Raw genomic sequence first — 10,154 nt, 5'->3', positions numbered from 1 at the left:
TACTCATTTTCAGAATCTCTCGGCCAATTTTAACCAACGCTAGCCTTCTTCTCATTGGTCAACATCCTCTGTCAAGCAACCTTCACATCTGCTATTTTAAAACTAGACCGCGTTTTGTTGTCATAGAAGTGGCCCAAACTGTGGACCTCAGAAGTGGGCCACTTAAGGCCTGTACAGTCCTGGTGTCCTGCTGGAGTGAGTGTCCAGTTTTGCTGTGATATCAAATGTGCGCTCAGTTCAGAGGAGTAAAGGAAGTGACCTGTGCCCTTCATCTCTGCCTCAACTCTGAGTGAACTGTCAGTGGAATCACAGGTCAGAGACTCACAGTTTCATATCATCGTCCTCCTCCCACCACATGGCTGTTGTTGCTGCCAGAGGAGGGAGTGGGGTTCAGGGGTGTCTGACAGGTAACGCTAAACATGACCGTAGGAGGGACCCAGCTGTGACCCAGAGAGAAGTGGGGAGGTGTGAGGGCAAAAGGCCAGACAGAGCCAGGCGTCAAACTTCAGACATCAGGCCTGTTTACATGAGCAGAATTTATTTTACTGTCTGTTTTGTGTTACACAATTATGTAAAGAGGATGTGGGATGAAATAAAACCATAAACTATCTTCATTGCAACAGATGTTCGCTGATAAAACCAATCCTTGAAATGTGAACTCGGTACTCTGTGTTCACTCACCGTCTTCTCTGCTTCTCTGCACGAAGAGTTGCAGTCCCACAGTTTCTCTCACGGCAATGATTTCGTGTGAGCAGCCAAATCATGTAGGGATTTTTCAGTTGATGGTGTGAAAATAGCTCATTTACCTTGTTTATCAAACATGCAGCTTTCTGATTTTCTGCAGCCCAAACCACAAGAACCTTATGTCTCCTATCCAAACCAGATAACAGGTTTTATTTGTGTGAATGTCTGTAATTTATTCCATCCCTGATAGATGGTGTGTATTTTCTGTTGAACTAGAAAAATGTGCAGAGGCGAATTCTCTGGTGATCTGTGTTACAGATTAGTGTGATGAAACTGTGGTGTTGATGTGGGCCGGTGTTAGCTTCAACGTGAGGCATAATAACACGCATTGATAAGAAACTCTCGACAAGTCGTACAAACCGACGTCACAGAGACGCGGTAATGACTCACATTCACCAACTCTGTGAGGGTACATTCACTTTTATAGTTTTATATTTTACAGTTTTGTTTTGTATCATTTGGATTAGTCACAAATAAAAGAAAAAAAGGTGTGAGACACAGACGTCTACCTACTCTTAATGTCTTTCACAAAATACCACAAAAAAAAAACCAACTTTTGAGCATGAGCACCTGTGACAACAGCACAGATATGCTGTGCTTTATCTGATCAGACATTTTTACAGCCCTCATTTCCCCCTGTGATGAAATAAAACACTGTGATTCCTAAAAGCAGATTCTCACTTAAAACATACAATAAAATTACAAACTTTTCCCACTAATAAAAAATATTAAACAGTAAATTTATTTGTGGTGCTTTGGCCCAGAGTCAATGTCTCAGTGGTCACTGGTGTTGAACCCTCACCTCCTGGGTGAAGTTCGAATCCCAGTGAGGGCGGTTGGTACCTTCCAGTGGACTCACCACCCGCAGGAAGGTTCAGGGGGGTTGGTACAGTGCAGTGTGAGTTGGGTAGAGACTGCTGCCCCCGCGACCCGGTAACGGCTAAGCGGATGAAACTGGATGGATGGACGTAAATGTATTCAACAGAACGCTTCGTCCACACCTTCAACCCCCCAGCAGGGCCCGTCTCCCACTCCTCTAACTGAAGTTAACATGTTGTCCAGCCCAAAATCACAGACACGGGTTTTCAAAAGGTCGAGCGGCGGTCCGGATCTTTAGTCCTTTTCCTCTCTGATCCAAAGACATTGAGACCGTCGGCTGCGTCCACTGACGTCACGAAGTTGCTGATGTTCACTAAACGTCGACGTTGGCAGCGTTCACGGTCCCCAGGCTCCTATTTTAAAGAATCCAGCTGTCAGTTACACACACTGTCCACACGTTTTCCTCATCTCCATTGCGCGTTGTCATCTGTTTTTCTGCACATGCTATCCTAATTTGACAAACAACCATAATGTCCTATAGAACTATACCCCAAACTGCCAATTGAGACCATATGATTGTGAGGAAATTGTTTACTGATGTTAGGAAACACAAGAGAACTTGTCCAGGGAACCACCGGGGGCTGCAGAGAGTTCTGGCCCTGTTTTTATATACAGTCTATGATAAGTGGCAGTGATCAGATTTAGGATCTGATAGAGAGGAAAGCAAAAGTGGAAAAACTGACAACAGCACGCTAAAATGTGACGTCTGCCCGTAACCATAACCATATGGATATACCTAGTGTTTTGTCCAGGTCGAAACTGTTGGAGTTTCACGATGTTGTACAGTACGGAGTAGAGTAGGAGCAGATGGAGGTCGATTTTTCCGAGTGACATTTCAATTAAAAAGCCATCGGAGACTGCGGCGTTCCACCGGAGCCGCTCTGGTACTCACGTAACAGTACGAGACATAAACATGTACATGCACATATAACAGAAAGCCACATGTTTGTGTGTACGTTAGGACGGTATAGCGTTTCTTCTTCTGCTCTGATGCTCCTGGTAGATCCACATGAACATGAACATGCACGCACACACAGAAGTAGGAGGATCAAAGTAAATATGGTTTAGAAAAAAAAAAAAAAAAAAAGAACACCCGGGGACAGCCACCTCCACATAAACAGGGGATCTCCTTACCAAAAACAGAAAAAGATCCCAGGCAGAATGGGGGAGGAGGGAGGAGAGGAAGGTGAGGGGGCTTTAGAGGAGGAGACAGAGGAGAACAAGGGAGAGGAGGGATCAGAAAGACATGTAACACGGCCGGAAAAGGTAGAGGAGAATCATTCATTACTGTAATTACAAGCCGAGCTCACTTACTCTTTCATTGACGGAGCAGAGACGGGACCGAGGTGTTCACCACGTGTGGAGACTCAAATCACACGAGAGACACATTTACATAAAAACAAACACTCCGATGTAGTTTCCGATAATCAAGCAACACCGTTGCTTATCACCGTGTTTTCGTTACTCTCTTCAATAATCAAGCGACATTTTTATCACCGTGTTTTCGTTACTCTCTTCATTTTCTCCTCTTTGTTGAGTCATGCTGTTTCTCACCAGCTAACGTGGAACTTTCCAGATGCAGCTGTGTGTGCTTCTCGTTAGAAAAAGGTTCTTCCTCTTTGTTATTGTTTTGTTTTTGGACTGAGGGTAAATAGATATTTAAAGAAAAAACTTTAGTCTTCTTTAGACTAATGATGGACAAAGCTATTCTTTTTAGCTCAGTTTAGCTACTTTTGAGTTGTTCATAGTCTTGTGTTGTCTATTTTGTGATCCACATTGTTTTGGAGGAACGACAGTTTTTTAAAAAAAAGTTCAGTGGAGTTTTAAAGCAATAGTTGTGACTTAGTCCTGTTTAGAAAAGAGTGGATAATCATTTTTAAACTTTAAACATATTGCTCTTTTATGTTGGTTTTGTTGGCTCTGTTGGCTGTTACATCTTCTTCTTTCTTTTTTGTTTGCTACATTTTTGGCCAGCTTGTTTGGTCAATATGTAACATTGATTTACATTTGTTCATGTTTTGAATGAATGAAGTTTGAATGCGCTTGGTCATTGATCTTAGCTAAGGTTAAGCTAAGCTAAGTTATGTTTATATTTTTTGTTATTTTCAATAATTTGTCTTTTCTCAGATCACATCGGCTTATTTAGTGAGTACTCCAATGTAGTTACTTGCTATCTTAAACAAGCAGCCTAATGTATCTTTTAGCTAACCATTTTGGCTAACTTATTTTTTCTCAGCTAGTTTCTGCTTCAACTGTGTTGCTAACTCCATCGTGTTCAGTACTGCTGTATGTCAGTACAGCATGTACGGCCTTCATTCTGTGTGTTAATACAGCTAATACTGTAAGAACTTACCTACGTCTGTCCAAAAGTAGCCAGTTAGCATTTCTAAATGTCATCACTGAACTATTTCCTTGACGTAGCCTGGTTAAAAAAAAAACAAAACACGGAAAAACCAATTGGATAAGTGAGCCATGACTTTAAATCTAATAGAATTTCTTTCTAAATTAAATTAACTTATGAGACGTTTTTTCTCTGACGTTAAACATTTAACGTTTAAGTGATGCACACGTCCATCGCCCTGTCAGCCATCAGACGGATTATTATGTAAAGTTTTGGACTAGTTTTACTTTTATGTGTCTGAATTTAGGCTGTAAACTGCTTGTCTGTCCTCGTGTGTGTGTGTATTTCTACTACAGCTGTTCTAGTAGGGACATTTTTTTTTGAGAAGTACCATTGTTTGGTTGCCGTGGGGACATTTTACATGTAGCCTCACTGAGTGAGTTCAAATCAGTCAGATTAGAGTTACGGTAAGGATTAAGATAAGGCATATTCCTTCAATGGCTCAGATTAAAGTACAGGACTCAGAAAACACAGAAACCAATGAGGATGTCGGTAAGTTGACTCACTCTGTGACCACAGCTTCCAGTCTCTTGTCTTTTTTTACTGCCCGTCTCTGGGTTTGTGTTTACCTTGCTCTCATATGTGTGTCCCTGGTGGTGGGAGGGGAGGGGAGGGNGTGCTGTATAGAAAAGAAAGAGGAAGGGAAACAGAAGACTGATGTGATCTGGGGACTAGAACAACAAAACACAACAGCACACACTCACTGACAATGACTGGAAGGTTCTGTCAGACACTGCACCACAACAACTGTTGGTCAGTCCTTCAACAGATTTACAGCTTTTTTCGTCTGTACCAGGAAGTCAGTCTGATGGGGTTCAGTCAGGAAAGTACATCGATCATGTGACGCCAAGTGCATATATTTTCATATGAGTGTCTCTGACGATCACACGGTGTGAGACCTGTGTTGTTTCTGTGATCCTAAATGTGTGTAACTAAAGAAGGTCGACGACATCAGAGTCGGAGTTTTTATCACCGGAGACGTAATGTCAACAGTTGTCGGTGGTGTTTTGTTTGTTTGTTTGTTGTGCTCTTAGTGTGACTGGAGGTCATGAGGCTCAGACACAAATCAGATTCCTACAGATGCACAGGCCTGTCCTCAGTCTTCATCTGGAGGCGTGCTCTGATGCAGAGCACAAGTGCCACCTAGTGGACGGAAACTTGTTAGCACGCTTTCTGATGATTTTGACATGCTGACTTTTTTTTTTGCCTCTTTTTTTCCATTTCGATGAACAGGTGAATTGAGGTGTGTATAAACACATCATTTACAGTAGAAATATGTTTGGGTTTTTTTTCTGTAAAAAACTGACAATTTACGATAAGATCAAGGCCCAGAGTTAGGTCATAATATGATTTTGGGGTCATCACTTCATTTTTTCCCACTTTACAGAAAATATTTGGTCTTCATCAAAAGAATAAAGAATTGGAATTGATGGAAAAACGAATGCCAACAGAAGCGCTCTGTTCTGAGGAGTTGGAGTCGGCAGAGTTTTAGATGATGATGATGATGGTGAAGCTGAGGTTGAGAGGTTTGGAGGTAAGAAAAAAAGATGTTAGAGATGAAGCTGTGAGGATGAAAGAGAAAGAAAACCAGAGGAGATTTATGGATGTAAAGAGTGAGGTCACTGGGACATAGGGATACAGAGGAAGAAGGTCCACTGGAGAAGGAGAAAAAGAAGAAAGAAAAATGAGATGATGAAGAAGGGATAGCAGCAGAAGAAGGCAGCGAGGAATGGATGAAAAAGAACTAGATGAAGAAAAACGAGAAGGAGGAGGAGGAGGAGGAGGAGGGGGATGGGAAGAAGGAGAGTAACAAGGATGAATAGAATAAGGAAATGAAGAAAAAAAGTTGGTCAACTGGGTCACGGCGGTTTGAAAATGTTGTTTCCAAAGTCAGCCTTGGTATCCCCCCTCCCTGCAGCCAACCACTGGCCTAGAACAGAGTAATAATAAAGTTTCATCTGAGGATCTTTTTTTTTTCCATCTGATTCTGACTCTCTTACATCATGACAATTCAAGTGAGGTTAAAAAAAGGTTTTTACTGTTCAGTCTGACAGGGTGTTGTTGACAGTGATCTGAGGTCATGAGTGTAATCATGTCATCCTGTGACCCTTGTCTTCCTCACAGTTATGTCACTGCTGCTCCGGAAGAGCCCGAGGCCTCTACCGCCATGAAACACATACAGAATGTGAAACAGCAGCGTAGACAAATATTATGAAACATGTCCAGTATAAAATACCTCCGAGCTTTTCATTCCCTGCCTTTTCCTGCATGGACATCAATCCTGTCTGTGTTACACCAAGTTTGATTTTTTTTCTTCCTATGTGGGTCTATTTATCCCCAGTGTTTCTATTCATCTCTCACCGCCCTGGTCTTCTCCATCATCACTTCTACAGTACCCGCTGTAGAAGTGGAGAGAACATCTGCATGTACATGGTTGTTTGTCCTCCACTGACCTGAGACAGCTCCTCTTCCATCACACACGTCCAGATGCCAGCATGTCTTTCTTAAACACAAGCCTGTGACTCTGAATGGCTGATTGTCTGTGGCCCTGCAGAGAGTGCACCTCTGATCCTCTCTGCCGTCTGCCCACAAACACAGCCGCTGCTTCTGTTCAGGCCCATTTAGCAACACACATAGACAGACGCACACGTGTAAATACACACACAAAAAGTCCCTGGTATACACAAGGGCATCGGAGCGACCATGCTGAACTTCGCAGCAGCTTTCTCGCCTATCTATTCTTCCACCTTCTATTTTCTTCTGCTGATGTTACATCTGCACGCCAGATGTGCAGTAAGTGCGCGCACCGCAGTGCTGCTGGGCGCAGGATGTTTTGCATTCCCCCTGTGGAACATGTGAGGAGTTCCTGTGGGCCATCCATCTGCATGCATTAGTCTGTGTCATGGGGGATCTGTGGGCCTCGGCCCTCGTCGGTCCGCCGCGGGGGGTGTGGGCAGGTCCATTAATACGGGCCAGATGAAGGCTGCTGCATCAGGTGGTCAAAAAAAACAACACCAAAAAAAAAAAAAAACAACAACAAAAATAAGAGTCAGCAGGGCAGAAGGGAGACACTGTCAGCCACTGTGTGTTGGAACAACCCTACGTAACACAACCCAGCAAACCATAACCCCCTGGAAGCTGTTCTCCTCACATCTGACGCAGAGCGTGTTTTTCTTCTGCGAACTGAGAGTTTATCAACGACCTGAACAAACATCACATGATCACTGACTGGATGTGTGGCACTTTTGAACTCCGCTCCTTTGAATAATTGCCTCCCTTAAGGTACAGAAAGAGTTTGTACAACTGTTTTTCTAAACTATAACTACATTAGATATTTATATAGTGGTTCTCAAACTGGGGTACGCATACCACTGCTGGTACTTCGGGAAGTTGGACTTTGTTCTACTTTGCCTTAAACTTTGAAGACATATAGATGCAGATGTGAACTGAAAAAGTTTGGTATAAATACAGGGCCAATATATAGCCTAAACATCCATCCATCCATCCATTTTCATCCGCTTATCCGTTACCGGGTTGCGGGGGCAGCAGTTGCCACCCAAATCACATTGCACCGTACCAAACCTTCCTGCAGGTGGTGAGTCCACTGGAAGGTGCCATCGGCCCTAACCGGGATTTGAACTTGCCCAGGAGGTGAACCCTGGGGTTCCACACCAATGACAGAGACATTGCCTCTGGGCCAAAGCGCCCTAGCCTAAACATATATATGTGTGTGTGTGTGTGTGTGTGTGTTATTGGTGAAGCTGGAATAGTTGTGGGGACACTTTGTCCTTGTGGGGACATTTTGGTCGGTCCTCAAAGGTCCAAGATTGAGATCAGAGTTAGGCTTAAGATGAAGTTTGTATTTGTATCAGTTAGGTTTATGGTAAGAGGCTGGTAAATGCTTTGTGTCAATGTGAAGTGCTTACAGAATAAGAAAGTGGTTTTTGCCAGTGTAACATTGTTCTGGTGTAAATACTCATCTCTCAGACAGTGAAGAAATCCATACAAAAAGAGTGCAACGCCGATTTGTTCTGTTCCTAAACTGTATTTCATGGTCACAATCAAGCATGTCTGATTTATTTTCATTTCCCATTAATGACTAAAGCGTTTCAGCCCATCCTCTGTTCAACCATCTGGTTTACATAAGTATCATCCCTTCTCATCCAGTCTCTGACACTGTCAGTCTAAATATAGACCTTGGTTTCCAGGCCTGGCATTGAATCAGACCCCCACTCCCTGGTTCTGTCTTTCTTGTGTGTCTCAGTCTGTCTCGTCCTCCCTCTCCCTCCCCTTTTGTCCCATGACATGGCAAACAAGGACACTGTCCTCCTTTGAGATTTTTAACCCTTCCCCTCCTCTGCAGCATCTTCTCAGCTCTTGCCGTTGGCCCACGTGTCCACAGCTGGTCTGAGGACAGATTCCGCCCACACCCCGGCACCTGCTGTTGGGTCAGGGTCCGGTGTCCAGCAAGTTCAGGACTTGGTACCATGTGTGTGAGGGTGTATCTGGGTGAAGAGGGGGCAGGAGAGGATGCTTGAACACAAACACACATAACTGACGCAGCATGCCGCTCCATTGTGTCCCAATCAGGATCCTGTGGAACTGAATGAGCAGCATGACCTCCGTCCTTCTCTCCAGTTGACCTGGTACAGAGAGGTGGCCGCAGCCAGAGACGGAGAGCTGGAAATTCCCCTTTGATCACAGGGTCCGTTACTGAATGGGACGTGGCCATGCAGAGCAGGAGGTGGCTGCGGCCGCCGTGGAGAGCAGAGAGAGAGTGTGTGTGCTCAATTGTCTTGTCCCTTTTCTTTTCATGGCCATTTGCCCCTCGTTCCACGGTCTTGTACTTTCCTGTCACATGTAACCACTCAACAATCTTTAACAAACTTGTCTCCTCAGACTGCCTCACATCGCAGATGAAAGACAATTATAGAAATCTGAAACGAGTGATAGCCTGTCGTTAGCATGTAGTTCAGAAAATAGCTCAGAGTGTGCTAAGTGTCGTAGTTTAGAAAATAGCTCAGAGTGTGCTAAGTGTTGGAATTATATCCCAAAAATAAGAAATATAATAAATTATCCAATTAATAAAGCCATCTTAGCCATGAAATAGCTGAAATTTAGTTAGAATGAATCAGAATAGCTAACTAGCTAGCTCAACATTATCTGGGAAAATATCCTCTATTTTAGGTTAGGTTAGCAAAGAAAAAACTCTACATTAAATGTTAATCCACTGAAGCCTAGAGAGTTAGCCCAAAGGTGACTTCAGATTAAAATTAGATACCAGAAATGGATTGAAATTAGGTTAAAAGATAGCTAAAAATTGCTAAATGAGGACTGAAGCAAGTCCAGAAAATGTTAGACCTGATGAGAGCTAAAAGGTAGCACGAAAGAAAAATAAAAGTTAGCTCAGGGATTAAGCCTAGAAGTTTCAATAGCTACAGTTGAATTGGTTAAAATCAGGTTGTGAAGGTGAAAGTCAGGCTAACGTGGCTATTCCCAGTGGAGTTCTGGTTCAGTTATAATAAATAAACACACTGTAAATGATCTTCGTCAAAGTAACAAAAACATTTGAGAAGTCTTGTTTGAGGTACGTAGACTCACAGTTGTTCAACTGCAGCTTTGTTTCCAAGTTAATGTCGCTTGAAATTAGTCACAGTGTTTAAAATAACCACGTCTGAGGATCTGACAGTAAATTATTGTGTTGTTTTTTTTATGCTGAGGGTTTCTGTTCAATGTCGCACTTCCAATATGTTGTACAGCTGACAAACACAGTGATTGTGTTCATGACCAAATGTTGTGTTCATGAGTCTTTGATGGCTTGGCTGTGTACACACATAACAATGGAGTAAATAAGGCCAGACCTGAAACAAACTGCTTCCTTCTGCCACCGCCGCCCCTCCTCCCTTTCCCAGAAAACGCTGTGTTTTTTCTTTTCAACAACTATCAGCGCCCTGGCAGCAGCAGATGCTTCTAGAACCTCAGCACCATCACACTGACACAGTCAATTTGTCCATTGTCCATTTCTACTCACTTTGCGTCTTTAATCTACTTCTTGGCCCCCGCCTCTCAGTCAAGGGGGGGGGGGGGGCAAAAAAAAAAAGGCCTGTCCCCGAAGGGAAAATTGTTTTCT

At 43.3% G+C, this 10,154-nt stretch overlaps 1 long non-coding RNA gene across 1 annotated transcript; it reads right to left on the bottom strand.

Moving 5' to 3' along the window:
* Nucleotides 1-890: 890 nt before the first annotated feature.
* Nucleotides 891-3,090, bottom strand: LOC112488065 (uncharacterized). Its single transcript, XR_003051775.1, has 2 exons — nt 2,360-3,090; nt 891-1,976 (listed from the first exon to the last, which is right to left on the bottom strand). It is a non-coding gene; the product is annotated as an uncharacterized LOC112488065 (long non-coding RNA).
* Between the last annotated feature and the right edge of the window lie 7,064 nt (nt 3,091-10,154).

This window comes from Cynoglossus semilaevis, chromosome 1 (genome assembly GCF_000523025.1).
Source record: "Cynoglossus semilaevis isolate Cse_v1.0 chromosome 1, Cse_v1.0, whole genome shotgun sequence".
NCBI lineage: Eukaryota > Metazoa > Chordata > Actinopteri > Pleuronectiformes > Cynoglossidae > Cynoglossus > Cynoglossus semilaevis.
Note: the sequence above shows the minus strand (reverse complement) of the source record. Positions and strands in the feature narration are given on the sequence as shown.